The 17,762-nt window shown below is 38.6% G+C and overlaps 1 long non-coding RNA gene across 2 annotated transcripts in view; it reads left to right on the plus strand.

The window, feature by feature from the left end:
- Positions 1-17,024, plus strand: part of LOC108543413 (uncharacterized) — a 25,087-nt gene extending 8,063 nt beyond the window's left edge. Inside the window, exons 2-4 of one of the 2 annotated variants that reach the window (XR_001889558.1) lie at positions 2,889-2,987; positions 10,612-11,158; positions 14,719-17,024. This is a non-coding gene — a long non-coding RNA (uncharacterized LOC108543413). Of the gene's footprint in view, positions 1-2,888; positions 2,988-10,611; positions 11,262-14,718 lie in introns of those variants that run through there. The other variant, XR_001889557.1, reaches the window with a different exon arrangement.
- The last annotated feature ends 738 nt before the right edge of the window (positions 17,025-17,762 follow it).

Below are 17,762 nucleotides of genomic sequence, written 5' to 3' on the forward strand. Positions count from 1 at the left end.
TTCCTCCTCTAGTCCCCTCTAAAAATTGGGCTCTATTCTCTGCTTGCTTCTCTATAAACTCATCTTCTTGATAATCTTAGACATTCCCATGGCTTTAAATACTACAAAATGCTGGCAACTCCTAAATGAAACTCTCCAAGATTCATATTTGTATATCTAGTTGTCTGTTTGATATGTCAAGTCCCCATGAATACTTGAAGTGAATGTGTCTAAAATGGGACTAAAATCTTAATTTCCATATTCCTGCTTTCTCTTAACCTCTGAGAAAATTGTCCCCATTTTTTCCCCATTTCAGTAAATGGTTTCACCATCTATCCAGTTATTCCAAACAAGAAACCTAGACAATACTTTTGATTACTCATTTTTCTCTCCCCATCACCCCCTCCAACCCATCAGATAGTCCTCTCATTTGTTCTTAATAAATAGATGTCTAATCCATCCACTTCTCTCCATCTCTTCTGCTGTTACATTAAGTCAAACTACTGTCATCTCTTACCTAATCTATTGTTGCAGCTACTCAACTTGTCTCCCAGCTTCTATTCTTGTCTTCTTTCATTTAGTTTCTACTTATCAGTCAGGGTAAACTTGGAAATATGTTGAGCCACATTTCCTGCTTAAAAAGGTTCAGTGTTGGCCGGGTGCGGTGGCTCATGCCTGTAATCCCAACACTTTGGGAGGCCAAGCAGGTGGATCACGAGGTCAAGAGATCAAGACCATCCTGGTCAACATGGTGAAACCCTGTCAATACTAAAAATACAAACATTAGCTGGGCATGGTGGCACGTGCCTGTAGTCTAGCTACTCGGGAGGCTGAGGCAGGAGAATCACTTGAATCAGGGAGGTGGAGGTTGCAGTGAGCCGAGATCGTGCCACTTCCCTTCAACCTGGCAACAGAGTGAGACTCCGTCTCAAAAAAAAAAAAAGGGGGGGGGGGTTCGGTGTCTTCTAATAACGTTGCAATGACATCCAAAGTCCTTAAAATACCTGACTACTTTTGCTCTACTCTCCTCCTCCCCTTTTCAGTTCCAGCCACAATGCCTCCTTTCGCTTCCCCTGAAACACTCCTGCATGGCCTGCATACGGGTGTATCCTCTGCCTTAATCACTTCTTCTACCTCCCTGCTCCTCAATTCCCTTGAAATGCCACATCTTAGAATGTCCTTCCTGAGTCCTCACCCATCACTAATAACCTATAATAATTTATCATTAAGTCAGTTTTTTTCCATCTATTTTGGTCATTAAAAGTTGTCAATAGACATTTGTTTACCTCCTAATGACAACTCTTTCCTACTAGATTGTAAAGTCTCTGGAGGTAGCGACCTTGTTTGTCTCTTCTGTTCACTGCTTGATCACTTAACACCTATGGAGTTCCTAGGATATACCACGTGTTCAATAGTTACTTGTTATAACTTTACTTGTTGCTGATGGCTTCATCGTTTATTATTCCAGTCCTTGTACAGTCCTACTGTACTTTCTGTGGGAGAGTTTCCTATAGTCTTATACTCAGATCCCTTTTGTCATTTCAATAATTTGAGTAGGTTTCTGCTCTTATATCAAATGACCACTAACTGATGCAGCTTTGGAAAGGGTAAAGTGGTCAGTAATGTCACATGCTGTTGAATGGGAAAGCAGTCTTAAGAGCTAAGCAAAAAGCACTGGATCTCATCACTGATCATCTTCAAGCCAATAGTGTTCATAAAATATGGCCCAATCGAAGCCAGATTACAACTAAGTTAACAAGATGGGTAAGAAGGTAGATGCATCAATGCAGAATATTCCTTTTAAGAAGTTTAACAGTTAAAATAAGGCATGATATAAAATGGGATCTTGGGGTTCAGCAGAACCAAAGAAAGTACATGTTAGTTTAGTTTAAAAGAAAAGAGAGGCCAGGCACGGGGCTCACACCTGTAATCCCAGCACTTTGGGAGGCCAAGGCGGGCAGATCATCTGAGGATGGGAGTTCAAGACCAGCCTGACCAACATGGAGAAACCCAATCTGTACTAAAAATACAAAATTAGCCGGGCGTGGTGGCCCATGCCTGTAATCCCAGTTACTTGGGAGGCTGAGTCAGGAGAATTGCTTGAACCCAGGAGGCGGAGGTTGCGGTTAGCCAAGATCATGCCATTGCACTACAGCCTGGGCAACAAGAATGAAATTCTGTCTCAAAAAAAAAAAAAAAAAGAAAAGAGAAAAAAATGCCTATTGATATACCCATAAGCCAAAGAAGCCAAAGGAGAAAAAAAATCAAGAAGTGTTTGAATGGGGAGGAAGATTAATAGATTTAGTTTCTATTAGCATTAGAGGATTTGATCAAGAGCACAACATTGACAAAAAGGCACAATGTTTCCCCTTCTACTACAGGAAGGAAGGAGGATAAGTCAAAAGTAAGACAAAGTTTTGGATAGAGCAAAGGGAGGTTGAGTGTGGCCACTTCAGAAGGTAGCAAAGTCATCTACAAACCAATTGTCAAGGAGAAGATCAGAATCTCTTGAAAGACTTTTCTGAACCATACTTCCAACCCTTCATTCCATCCCTTACCTCCCTGCCCAAGACTTGCTTTCCACTACCACCAGAGCAGACACTCACTGCTACAAAAGGCCATAGTGGCTGATTAAGTGTGCCTTACTTCTTAGATGGTGCTGTGGTTTGAATGTCTGTCCTTTCCAAAACTCATGTTGAATTTTTTTTCTTTCTTTCTGCCCCCACCCCCTCATGCTGAAATTTAATTGCCATTGTAATAGTATTAAGAGGTGGCACATTTAAGTGGTGATTAGGTAATGAGGACTCTGCCCTTATGAATGGATTATTGCCATTATCATGGGAGTGGGTTCACCCCTCTTATTCATTCTCTCTCTCTCTCTCTTTCTCCCTCTCTCTTTGCTCTTCCAGCATGTGACACCTTCTGCCATGGGATGATGCCACAAGAAGAACCTCACCAACTGCTGGCACCTTGATAGTGGACTTCACAGCCTCCAGAACTGTGAGCCAGTAAGTTTCTGTTCATTATAAATTACCCAGTGTGTGGTAACATTATAAATTGCCCAGACCATGGTATTCTGTTACAGCAGCACAAAACAAATTAATACAGGAAGGGTGGAGTAGAAAACAGTACAATCAGTGAAGAGTAAGATAGTCAGAAGTGAATATAGGGTTGAAGAGCTCTGGCATCATGAGGAATATGACATGGAAACAAAACTGTATTTTCCAAACATGTGAGGCCATCAGGCATATCTGGGTCCCTTGCTAAAAACACAGATTTCAGTCCCCTTTCCTGGAGAGTCTAATTCAGCTGGTCTGCTGATCGGAGGGTTAGGATTGTATAATTTTTAACAAGTTCCTCAGGTGATCTTTATGATCAGGCAAATTTGCGAAACAGTAGATTAGAAATAAATAAAAGTTTACCAAGTATAATTGCAGGCCCAAAATATTATCTCCATTTTCAGCCAAATACATAGAAACATTGATACCTGACATCAATTCATGGAAATTACCAAAAGAAAACAGCTTTTAAAATTCTACCTGTACAATTTTTTTTAAAAAAAATATCTAAGAGGTCTATTCATTTTACATGATTTGTATCTAATTCTATGGTTCCAAATAATCTACAGTGGTATTTGAAAATATGAGACTGGGTTATAGATTTTTTTAATTATAGCGAATTTCACTGAGGAAAAGGGAAATGGACCTGACTGGCTAACAGTTATTATTTATAATAATGAGTCAGATATTTTAAAGCCTGTTCTGCTTCTAGTTTGCTTAACTCTCAGATTAATAAACTAAACATAGTAAAATCTAAGAATGCAACTTGATCTTATCCATTCCTAACATTTTTAAACAAAATCTTGAGCACACTAGCAGTACAGCGGCTGAGAATAGATTCGGGTCCTTGAAAAATTTCTTTCCATTTCCTCCTAGAAAAACTGATTTGTATTGATACACAATAGTCGCAGCCCAAACTGCTTTCTGGGACCACAGAGCCCCTCTAATTTGTACCAGTTTTTCTCCATTCTAGTTGATCCTGACCATCAGGTATAAATTAGTGCTAAACCAATATTAGCTGATACTTCCCCAGGTGTGGGAAGTGAGGAAACCTGATCACATGAACACACACAACCCTTCCTGGCTACATTTAAAATAAGATGGCTATTATTATACCGTGTGGGAAAAGAATGTTTTGTTGTTTGTTTTTTAATCAATCTTATGCCACCTAAATTTGTATTAACTTGACATGGTGATATCAGTCATCAGTTAGAATCCATTTTTAGTTATAGATTCCCTATCAACCTTCACACTTTTTTCATTCTTTCATAGGGCCTCCTCTTGCCCTTCCAACTTCTTCTCACCCCCAGCCATGCCATGTGCCTTGTCCCACACCCTTTTTCATTTCTAGCACTACTCAAGAGGGTGCGTGGAGGAGCCCAGGGCAGTAGGTTTACATACCTGCTTTAATTGCTCACCTTGGGCGGAGCAGTGTCCTAAATAAACTTTAGTTTTGCCACAGCACCATTACTCAACAAAGTATTTTTATAAGTGTCACTTAATAATACAAAAATAAGGCACTTAAACTTGTTATTGAGGAAAGAAGCTTTAGCTGCCCACTTTCCGTACTCAGGGTCCAATCTCGCTTCACTTGTGCTTAGAAAACTCTTCAGGAGTTTTCTTAAAAGAAAATCAGTTAGAGCATAAGTGCCGTGAGCCAAGTCTAAGTAACTTTACCCTTGAAAGGATTAGTTCCTTTATTAATTATCAATAACAAGGAATTTTGTCATTTTTCTCAATACTTTCCAGTCATAACTATTCATAGTGTAACTATGTACTCAATGGTTTCATAAATATCAAAAACATATATGTGTAGTACTTAGCCATAGATGGGAAGAGAAACAAATGTTCAAAATTCCAAGGAAATGGTGTGACTCTGCATGAGTTTTTCCCTGCTTCCTGGGTTTTATAGAAACTTCACGGAACTTTTATATGCACTTTCAGATCTATGACTTTTTTGTATCACGGCAACAATTCTGTGACGTTAGAACATGTATGCTGTCTCCATTTGGCAGATGGGGAAATGGAGGCCCACAACCTTGGCTGGGGTCACAGATAGCACATGAGAGACTACAAGTAGAAGTCAGGTCTTCTGATTCCTTCACTATAAAAATTGGGTGACTTTTTTCCCCAGTGTTTTTTCTTCACTATAAAAATTGCCTCTGTAGCAAGAGCCAGGGATGTAATTGAGAGGCATGGATCTTTTCCACCTTGGTCTGTGAAAGACCTGTGAGCTAATAGTATATGCAAGAGAGGACACTTACTGCCTAAGAGATTGATTACCTACATTCAGGGCAACCCGATGATGCACCCTGATAAGAGAAGGGCCTGTCTAAAGGTCCTAATTTGTTTTAAATATCCAGAGTTCCTGATAGGAAGGCAGGGTGTGGTAATTATATATCTAACGTTTGGCTAATTGTCTCCATATCCTCAACTTCACAGATGTCTTTCAAACATTGATAATTACAGCTTTCAGACCCAAAGCCTACAAATTTGTAATCCACACAGATGACATACTAAAATATACTCAAACTTGTAAGTCTGAAGACAATTTCAGCACTATTGGACTTACATTAAGAGAAAACTGCTTAAAAAGAGGTACCCTTTATTTCTATGTCATAGCTATACTTTACCACATAGATGTGTCATGGTTTCACCTTGATCTGAGGAAGCACACATAAATTCATTTCCCTCTAAATGTAATCAAAATCAACAAAACAAGTAACAAAAAAGAGTGTGTAGATAACACCATAGGAGTAAAACTGACTCAAATTAATGAAACCAACTTGAAACAATGAAGGAGCTGCTTCTAAGTAAGATAAAGAATCAGAACTAAGAAATAAGTACAGTACAGAAAAGCAGTCATCCTTGTCATGATGGCCTACAAGTACAACCTGAGTTAATTACATCATAAGTTCTTTTTAAGAATTCAAGCCAAGCATTGTGGCTCACACCTGTAATCCCAACAACTTGGGAGGCTGAGGCAGGAGGGATTGCTTGAGACAAGAAGTTTGAGACCAGCCTGGGCAACATAAGAAGACCCCGTCTCTAATAAAAAATTTTAAAAATTTGCCAAGTGTAGTGGTGCATGGCTATAGTTCCAGCTATTTGGGAGCCTGAGGCAGAATTATCACTTGAGTCCAGGAGTTTGAGGCTGCAGTGAGCTATGATAGTGCCACTGCACTCCAGCCTGAGTGAGATCCCATGTCTGCAAAAAAAAAAAAAAAAAAAAAAAAAAAATTAAAAAAAAAAAAGGAAAGGAAAGGAGAAAGAGAGAGAGAAAGAAAGAAAAAGAGAGAAAGAAAGAAATTAAAATAAGAATCCAGCAAGTTCTTGCTATAGTGGCATCAACATAATGCATAAGGTGTACTCTTATACCTTACACCACAATCTCTATCACCACCCAGAGCAATTATAATAAATCCTGCCTAATTTGGGGTCCTACAATTTAGGATGGTCTTACATTTAATAAAGAATTATGAATGTAGACTCTAGAAAAAGTCAAATGATTTAGCTTTATTTAGTTTGCAGAAGAAGTTCAAGGAGGGGTTAGTTATGGCCTTCAGGTATGTTTAGTGCCATAGATATCGGTGTTTGGGGATTTTTCATCATAGAAAGAATGTAAGGAAATTAGTTAAAGATTTAAGAGGAACAGGGTAAATAAAAGCATATGTTCAGCATTCACACTGCTATGCACTCTATGTATACTATCTCATGGAATCTTCACAGATACCCTGCAAGACTGATAGAAACCAAGAATGAGGAGGTAGAAAAGTCAAGGTCAAAGTCAAAGGTCAAAGTCCTTTAACCTCGTATTTGGTCTTAGGGTCTATTTACTTCCAGAGTCTGTGCTACAGGACCAACTCACTGTAATGCTACATTGGGCAGTGTTATGAAACCTTCTGCTATCATTAAATTCAAGAATAGTTTCTAGAGATATACATCTAGGATAGTGATACAGTCCTGTCTGAAAATAGAAAAATGGACTATATTCCTCTGACGCCACCTTCAGCCCTGCAATTTTACATTAAAATTCAGATCAATAGAGCTTTAGTCCAAGGCTTTTACTGGGCACATTTTTTTAATCATTAAAGATCTGAGGCCTATAGCATGAGTAAGACTTTAGCTATTTATATTTAAAGTTTCCTCCGCCTACTTAAATATCCAACATTAAGAAATTAGTCTAATAAATTAGAGTATATCCATATAATGAAATTTTGTGTTATTGTTAGAATTATGTGGAAGAAATTTTAATGACATAAGAAAATGTTGATGACATATTATCAAGTGAATTTAAAAAACCAGAAAAACCAAACTCAACTGTAAAGTATGTTTCTAATTGAATTTAAATATATATTTACATATGCATATATAAAAACAACTGAGAGAACATATGCCAAAACATTAATAGTAGTTCCCTGTGGTTAATGGGATAAAGGATGACGTTTATTTTCATCTCTGGGCTTCTTTACATTTTTCTAAACTGAACATGTCCGACATATATTACTAGAAAGAATGCTTTGCACATATCACACACACGTAAAATGATTTTCTGCAAAAGTTTTAAAATTTAGAATAGAATAACAGCCGGGCGCCGTGGCTCAAGCCTGTAATCCCAGCACTTTGGGAGGCCGAGACAGGCAGATCACGAGGTCAGGAGATCGAAACCATCCTGGCTAACACAGTGTAACCCCGTCTCTACTAAAAAATACAAAAAACTAGCCGGATGAGGTGGCGGGCGCCTGTAGTCCCAGCTACTCGGGAGGCTGAGGCAGGAGAATGGCGTGAACCCGGGAGGCGGAGTTTGCAGTGAGCTGAGATCCGGCCACTGCACTCCAGCCTGGGCGACAGAGCGAGACTCTGCCTCAAAAAAAAATAAATAAATAATAAATAAATAAAATTTAAAATAAAACACACGGCCGGGCGCGGTGGCTCAAGCCTGTAATCCCAGCACTTTGGGAGGCCGAGGCAGGCGGATCACGAGGTCAGGAGATCGAAACCATCCTGGCTAACACAGTGTAACCCCGTCTCTACTAAAAATACAAAAAACTAGCCGGATGAGGTGGCGGGCGCCTGTAGTCCCAGCTACTCGGGAGGCTGAGGCAGGAGAATGGCGTGAACCCGGGAGGCGGAGTTTGCAGTGAGCTGAGATCCGGCCACTGCACTCCAGCCTGGGCGACAGAGCGAGACTCTGCCTCAAAAAAAAAAAAAAAAAAAAAAAGAATAGAATAACATTATATTAGGAATGGAATTTTGTATAGGGTGAGGAAGAATTTATTAAATAGCATAGAGCCCACTGTTAGCAGCAAACTGTCATTCTGTCCAACACTGGAAATAAAATTAGCTTTTCATATAATTTCTTTCTTTTTTTTGAGATAAGGTCTCACTCTGTTGCCCAGGCTGGAGTGCAATGTCACAATCATGGCTCATTGCAACCTCTGTCTCCCAGGCTCAGGTGACCCTCCCACCTCAGCCACCTGAGTAGCTGGGACAACAGGCATGCACGACAACACCTGGCTAACTTTTGTATTTTTTGTAGAGATGGGGTTTTGCCATGTTGCCCAAGCTGGCCTTGAACTCCTGACCTCAAGCAATCCGCCCACCTAAACCTCCCAAAGTGCTGGGATTACAGGTGTGAGCCACTGCATCTGGCCATAATTTCTTATTATGCTAAACTATCATATACAACTATCAGAATTATTTTAGCCCTTGCCTAAAACCCTCTACTCAGAAGGCACACAGAAGGCACACAGCTAAGCACATGATAGTATGTGTATAAAATGAAGATAATAATCATACCTAGCTCATGGGGTTCTTACAGCTTAAGATGTAAATAAAATCATACTTTTAAAGCTAGGCCTAGCTCAGTGCCTGGAACATAGTAAGCACTCAATAAATGTTATCTTGGTAGTTATGTTCTTATTGTTAGCTAAAGAACAGAAAAATTCTGCAAAAAAATGGTTGTTGAGCTAAGAATTTCCTATCAGCCACCTGGCACACATACTTAGTTTTAAAATAGTCTTGCAGTTAATGTAGATGGCATCTAAAAGAAACTTTGACACGTTGTAATTATATAGCTCATTTCATTCTCCATATTTATCAAGGTTTTAATGAGTAATGAAAACAGGAAATGAAGTCATAATATAATTCAATTTTAAAATCATTTTCCTATGTTTATATTACCAAAAGTTTGCAATATCAATAAAATGTTAGAACTCTGTAATCACAATGTTACTTGAATTTTATTTTATGTAATTATTTATTATATTTGTCTCTCTGGAGATAATTTTTAGTTTTATTTGTGATTAAAAGTAGCTTTGAATTTAGCTATGTCCTTTACTATAATACAAAGAAAAAGCACATCTAAGTTCTTTGCAAATATCATTGTCCATTTGGACACACACACACACACACCAGACTTGTCTCAATATATTTTATTTTCTATTTTTTTGAGACAGTCTCACTCTGTCACCTAGGCTGAAATGCATTGGCATAATCTTTGCTCACTGCCATTTCTGCCTCCCAGGCTCAGGTGATCCTCCCATCTCAGCCTCCCTAGTAGCTGGGAACACAGATGTACACCACCACACTTGGCTAATTTTTTGTATTTTTGGTAGAGATGGGGTTTTACTATGTGGCCCAGGCTGGTCTCAAACTCCTTAGCCTTCCAAAGTGTTGGGATTACAGTCATGAGCTACAGCACCTGACCTCAATATTGTTCTGGGTTATGTCAAGCCTTGTCCAGCTACTCAGAAGGCTGAGACAGGAGAATCTCTTAAATCCAGGAGGCAGAGGTTGCAGTGAGCCAGGATTGCACCATTGCACTTCAGCTTGGGCGACAAGAGCAAAACTCCATCTCAAAAAAAAAAAAAAAAAGTGTGTGGCATCTCCCCACTATATCTCTCTTCCTTCTGCTCTGGCTATGTGAGGTGCTTGCTTGCCCTTTCCTTTCTGCCATGACTGTAAGTTTCCTGAGGCCTCTCCAGAAGTTGAGCAGATGCCAGCATCATGCTCCGTATAGCCTGTGAAACTGTGAGCCAATTAAACCTCTTTTCTTTATAAATTACCCAGTCTTCGGTTCTTTATAGCAATGCAAAAATGGACTAATACACTCATCTAGCTTGTTTTCCAGCTAACAGGTTTATTTTTGGCCCAAGGAAGCAGGACACTGGGGAAGACGGGGAGGTGCTCAGAGGTGGCTCAATAAACCATAATCATTTAGGACACAGCTGGATAAACTGATTCCACCAGTGATGATAGGGTCCCATACTTTCTTGCATAGGCTCAGTGTGATTCTTTAACTTAATCAAAATTTCACATTTTAAACATTTATTTTATGTTTCTTTCTGTTTCTATCACATGGTTTACAGATAATCCATTTTAAAGCAAGAAAGCAAGATAATTCAAGGTAAAAATTCGAAGGGGAAAGGATGGGAGTCTATGAAAGGTTGTTCCCTTACCTTCTCCCACTTAGAGCTAATTTATATTTGACGAAGTAGTGGTTGTATGTATATATTCCAGATAGCAGTTTACTCTTGTGGATAAATAGGGGATATCTCTTTCTCTTCCCTAGGGAAAAATGTATGACTGCAAATTTGGAAACTAGACAGGATCTGCCAATACAGGGCAGAATGTTAAAAAGAGGATGAATTTTAATTTCAGAAAATTTAGAAGAAAATGGATTTCTCAGGCAACTGAAAGAACATATTTGGATCTGTTAAGACTAAGGGAGGCTTCAAGAGAACAGGACTTTGTGTTGGACAGACTACCTGTGACAGGGAAAAAACCCCTTCTCAATGATTAGAGACGAATCAGTTAACTGGCTTGAGTTTCACATTCTTCATCTGTAAAATCTGGTGATTAGACTGGCCCAGCAAAAGATATAATACACATAAATTGGAATGAATCTGCATTTTCCAAGCCTGATGAATTTATTAAAACTGAATTAAGTCACTAACTGGCAGCCTGAAGATGCAAGGAAAGAACTGAGTCATGCTTCTTAAGGTAAAAGGGCAGTCTAACTGAGAATTTTGTTATCTCTGAGGACAAATTTCAAGGAGATAAAGACACTCAAGATCACATGGAAGGCTTCTGCTCCCACTTAGAGACTGCAATGTAAGGTATGGAAACAGAATATTCTCTATAGAAACATAAATGTTAAAATATGAATGTTTTGTTCTTATTTCAATCCAAAATAAATAAATGAAATAAATGTCAAAGATAGCCATTCTAATTTGGAACTTCTCTGTTCATAACCTATTATGTAGTGGGTGCTAAAAATCTGTTCATGGTATATGACTGAATATTGTCTATGAAATGTGTAGGTGTTAAATAAATGCCATGGTTTATTTATTATAAGAAACTTTTTACATTTTAACATCTCTGAAATGTGGATAAAATTTTATTTTATTTTATTTTATTTTATTTATTTTTGAGATGGAGTTTCACACTTGTTACCCAGGCTGGAGTGCAATGGCACAATCTCGGCTCACTGCAACCTGCACTTCCCTGATTCAAGCAATTCTCCTGCCTCAGCCTTTCCAGTAGCTGGGATTACAGGCCTCTGCCACCACGCCCGCCTAATTTTTGTATTTTTAGTAGAGACGGGGTTTTACCATGTCGGCCAGGCTGGTCTTGAACTCCTGACCTTAGGTGATCCACCCACCTCGGCCTCCCAAAGTGCTGGGATTACAGGTGTGAGCCATTGCACCCGGCCCTGAAATTTGGATAAAATTTTAAATGAATGGCTTGTTGTTGTTTAATTGGCAGCATCGTTTTTCTTGGAACCACTTAAAGCTTAAAGTTCCTCCTGACAATGCTTTTCCTTTTTGCTCACAAGACCAGACATTCTCATAAATGTTTCTTTAGCTTTTCCAGCTTATCCTAAGATAATTCACAAATATTAAAACTTCTATGATGTCCCTATTGAAGACAGTTCATCCAGTACCTCATGATTTGATTAAATACTTCATCAAACCTAAGATACCATCATAAATTGTGCCATTATTTTAAGTGGTGCCAAGAAAAAAGTCCCTTTGTATTGTGCTAGAATTTAATGACACACTGCAACCCCTGGAAAATATTCATTTACCTTAATAATGTCCATAATAACAGATATAATACGTTTTCTAGGCATTATATTTATCCATGGTTTGACTGTAAAAGGTCTTGTACTTTTAAAAGACCTATAACCTCATAAGATTCATGTAAAGTAAATGTATTTTTTAAAACATAACTAAAGTATTTTTGTCACCCTATTTATATCAGCCCAAAACAGCATCAGTTCTTCAATAAGGGCTTCAGAGAGCTTAAGTTAAAGGAACAAAGTAGTCAATTAGTTAGTACTATGGCAGATTTAAACCCAAAACTTATTGTTTTAAAAAGATGAATATATATGCACACACACATATCATATACAGGTATGTAGATAAGGCTTGGAAGGGTGTGTCAAAAGTTGTTATTTTGGAATGAAAAGTATCTGAGTTTGTTTTCCTCATCTGTGTTTCTAAATTTTGCCATAGTAAGCATGTATTGCATTTGCAGTAATTTTAAAAAGCAATAAGTATGATAACATTTCCCCTCCCCCCCTTTTTTTTCCACAGTTAAACAGTGGGTACTGTAAGGTACAGCTGGCATAGTTAAGGATGTATCTTCAAAGATGCATTGGCTTAATTTTTTTCCTACAAAGTTACAGGCACCATCCAGTCCAGCCACAAAGCCCAATTTAGAGTTAGCCCTACATGAGACAGTGGGGGCCCACAAGCTAATATAGAAGAAATAATTCTTCCCTCCCTATTGATAGACATGGTGACTTCTACACATTTCTATGTGTTGACAATATATGCATACACTTGCAATTTGCCTTCTCTGGCCAGGCCACAGAAGAGGGCAATTCACTTAAATGCATAATTTTCTTTTTCTTCTTTGTTTTGCATACAAATATACATAACAGTTTTATTTACAATACCCCAGAACTGGAAAGAAGCCAAATGTCCATCAACATGTGAATGTATAAACAAATTGTGTACTATCTATACAATAAAATACTACTCAGCAATAAGAAGGAATGGACTACTGGTAGAGGTAACAACAAAATGCATAATTTTCCTGACCTGGGTTTTTTTCAGAATGCTGGAGCTGAAGAATCATTTATTTATTTGATGTCACTTCAGTTTGTTAAAGGATAAAACCCTTTTAGTACAGGCTTTTCTCCTACCATAACCACATTTATGCCAAATTTAAAATATTGGTAAGCCTATTTGAAAATCAGTTGTAGAATAAATAAAATGTCTTTTGCTTAGCTATTAACACGATTTTAGGAGGCTGTGCCTTCTTTACCACCATGTATTTGTAGAAAATTACATTTCTGCTTTTTATATTATTCATAAATAAAATTCAGTATTTTTCAGTTCTTTGCTTCTTCAAATCATGTTATTAACATTTATTGAAATATAGCTTTCTTCTTTCATCTTAGGTGTATAATCTCATCAGCTTTGCAGGAAAAACAGATACCCTTAGGGTCTGAATTGGCATTTGAATAGATAAGCTTACTTTTAGTCCATGCCTAATAATATTACATTATTGTTTAGGAAGAGATAGCAAGCTATGTCATATAAATTTTTATATACTCTTTCTGTCATCGAATAACAACTGAATTATCCTACTGATAATAGGATTCATATAAAACTGTGGATGATGTCTAGCTACTCTATTTTTGCCAAAAGGAGAACACAGATAAACATTATGCCATGGCCATCATTTCAGTGACTTTAGGAACCTATATGCAGTTAGTGCCTCTTCACATACTGCTCACAAAGCATGTTCTCCAGTGATTTCAGAGAGATGACAAGAGGGACTCCAAAGTAGAATTTACTGAATGTTTGTGAAATTTGGGGCAATAGAGCCTCTCTAAGTCTCAGTATCCTCCCTAGTGAAAGAAAGATGAGAATTCCTTCCTTACAGGATGGTTGTGACTACTAAATAGGATGATGCAGTTAGACAAAAACAGTTTGTGAAGCACTATGTTGGTATTATTATTATTGCATAAATATGAACAATGAGCACAGTAGGCCAGACCTTATTAAAGTCAGTACTTTAGATGGTGTACAAGCACACAGAGTAGCCAGGGAGTAGGCCCTGGAGAGGGGTACAGACGGGACAGGCTGAACACTATTGACCCTGGAATTACAAAACCCACTGCCAGAATATCCTGGTTTGCAGTACCAATCATGTTCATTCAAGGTAAAGGGCACACTCTGCCTCTCTCATAACAAAGGAATTCCTCCTCTGACAAAGATGCTGATGTCACACAATTTAGTATCAGTAAACATGGGCGTATTAATGGAAAGGAGGAGGTTAGCATTCTCTTGAGGGAGTTCAAGGAAGCTTTTCCAACTGGGAATTGAGGTTGGTGGGGAAATATGACTTAAACAGCTAATGGGCATTAACTAAATACACCACAACAAAGGCTGGCCAGATAAAATATAGATGAACTATCCCTGTCTCCACATGCACACCTAACACCTGTTAACATAGCAATTGTGCACCCTAAGTAAGAGAGTTAAAGATAACTGATTAGATGATTCCATTGTCCTGGGTAGAAAGATACCTGGTAGCTGAAAAGCTCCGCTTTATTTTCTGTTAGCAGAGATTCTACTACCATCATCTTCTTGTTTTGCAGCAACGGAGACAAAGGGGATTTTCCTGAGCAGTGTCAGTAACAAAGAAATGAGGCAAATTATTAAGAAACTGATGGACATTCATTGAAGAGCAACAAATATGATTTATAAGTCTGAAGGGACTGCCTTCAGAAGGAAGACGAAAGAGACAAGTCTCCCAGCATGACCACGTGGCTCTAACGGGACTGGCTCATCGGTCACAAGTACTTGAAGGGTGTAAATAGCGGGCACAGAGAGAAATTATTTAGTGTCCAAAGGGACAGCAGGAGGAGTGATGGAAATGAAAGTCAAAACAAAGATGATTTAGGCAGCTGAACGAGTCACATGCCCTAATGGAGAGATCTATTATAGGCTGTACGGCATCATCCCTTGGGAAGGGTGGAAACCCCATCACTTGCGCCATTTACAATTGGAAAAGGCATTAAAAAGTAGATCAGCATGTCGGAGAGGGAAAAAACACCACAGGTCCTCAGAGAATCAGTGGGATGACTTAATAGGTCTTTTCCATCTCAAATTACCGTGATGTAGTTTGTATGCTTGGGGACCTGAGGTGCTAGAATAATTTTTCCATCATTTGGGCTTCTTTACTATTACTACAAGGCCTCGTTGAAGAAATGATAACAGGTCATGGAATGCAGTTTCTGCATTGTAAGTGGAAGCCCACAGTGTACTGATGCTTCAGCATGGAGGCAGAACTGACTACGATAAGTTTCGCATTGTGATATCAGTGTAAATAAATACAAACATAATACCAATGAAGTCCCAAAACAACATACATATATTGATTGAGACCAAAGGCAGAGGGAAAGGACCTTTGTCACAGATGGTGGCTGAATAAATGAAAATTCAAGTCGTTTATTCTCTCATCTAGAAAAATACATGTCTAAATATTTAAAGTCTATCTTTAAAAAAAAGAAAAAAAGTGGCCTTAAAACTATCAAGAAACATTTACTGTGTAGGAACTTTAGGACCCATATTTTGAATGTGTGCTGTATTTCTGTCCACAGCTGCAGCTGTAATTAGCAACTGACACATTCTGAAACCCATGGTGGCCCAGAAGAGCACATATGTGCACAGGCTGTGCCAACCTGGGGCAATAACTGCAACTGAAAGGAACGGGCATAGCTTGGTCAGATGGAAACTGGGGCAGGCAGAGAAGGGCTGGTGTTACTGTGATTACTAGAAGGAGCACAGCTGTGACCATCTCAACCCTTCTCAGCCAGAGGATGACACGGAAGCAGGGGACAAAAATGGTAAGAGGGTGACAGGAGGGAGAGGCAGCGAGAAAGAAAGCAAAAGAATCCAGAGAGGGAAACCCACAGATGCAAGCTCTTCGCAGGTGGAGGATATCACAGATCCTGATAAAAATATTGTATGTGGTTGAGCACAAGTGAAACTTGGCGTTTTAGAAGACTGAAGTTTGCAACAAACAAATTCAGGGTTTGACCTACACCTGACAGATATAGGTCAACCCTCAGCCTGCTGCTCTCAGCAGCTGTAGCCAATAGGAGACAGTGCTGCCCAGCATGCCGGTTTAAGCTGCTGCTAACAGAGGGAAATCAACCTAACCCCGTATTTCCTGCCTCTGCAGTCCTCACTCGTCTATTCATGGCCAACTCAGGCACAGGCAGAGCTCCTGGCTTGCTGTAACTGCTGGATGACTGAGAAGTGGAATCTGGTGCTAGCATATATATTCCCACCTCATCTAGCTAAAAAATCTGTTGTAAAGCCTTTTAAGGGAGGACTATTAAAATTCAATATTCCCTCTTTAACCTAAGTGTTTTCTTAAATTCATATAACCAGAAGAGACTTACTAATTCTTCACACCAACAGAACTTTAGAGATGTTTAGAGAGAGGAAATTCCATGACAAAGGCCTATTTTTGAAAGGATACAGCAGAGGTTAAGTGACTTATCCCATGTTACTTAGAGGAACCAGTTAAGGCAGAAAGAGAACTGATGGAGTGGTCTGAGATAAGTGAGGAAATTATGAAATTAAATCTGAAGAAAGAACATCATCACCAAATCACATTGGGTTAAATATCTATTGGCAATCCCAGTTCAGTAACACACATTCCTTTATCCTACATGTTCAGACTAGTGTTAAAAATGACTCCAGGTATTTCCTATGCTCATGTTTTTTTTAAAAATGTCCAACCATTCTCCTCAATGAACATGACATTAAATCAAGCTAAGTCCAGTCATAGGGCCTCAACTTTACTCACTAAAGCTAGCAGGCAAGGGCCTAGTGAGTTGAATTAGAGGTTAATTAGAAGAACAAGCAATAAATGCTAAATGTCCTGTTGCAACTATGTAACTTTCTGTGGGATTTTATGCCTTGTATCTGTTTTTTCCTGAATTCCAGGCCAATGGGGCTGCACTAGAACCCCAGAAGCAGAGAATTCCATAACTCAGACTCTTTGATTCGATATTTTTCTTTTCATCACCTTGAGAGAGCAAATAAATCCCCCAAACTACTTTTCCCACCTCTCAAGCTTTTAGCGGATATTTTTGACTGGAATTTGTCCATATTCTGAAATAACAGGTTACTTCACGTTCTTTGTGTTTAAATAAATGTAATTAGGCCTGTTTTAAAAAACTATGGAAAATAGTAAAAAGAAAATAAAAATCATCTGTAAACTTACCACTCAGTGGCAGCCACATGAACGTTTGTGTTTCCTTCTTATTTCTACACATATGTATACTTCCCAAAATTGGTCATAAATGTTTTAAAGGTGTTTCATATATTGCCAAATTGCCCTCCAGAAAAGTTAAACCAATTTATAATTCATTTTCAGTGAATGGTGTAATTTTTAAAAGCCAGCTTTAAATTTGAGTTGAAAAATGATGCCTCACAGCTGTCTTTATTTTCTTCTATATCTCTCACTCCGAAAGTTGACCATTTCTTTCCTATGGTTATGGCCAATTACAGTGGACATTGTGTTTCACTCCTCAACAACCATGTAGTTTCTGGAATTGACCCCAGCTCTAGGAATGAGTCCTGATTACTATTGAACCAAGCAGAGTAATCCAATCTCTTTTGCTAG

Source organism: Rhinopithecus bieti, unplaced genomic scaffold (assembly GCF_001698545.2).
Source record: "Rhinopithecus bieti isolate Rb0 unplaced genomic scaffold, ASM169854v2 scaffold_23881, whole genome shotgun sequence".
NCBI classification, from domain to species: Eukaryota; Metazoa; Chordata; class Mammalia; order Primates; family Cercopithecidae; genus Rhinopithecus; species Rhinopithecus bieti.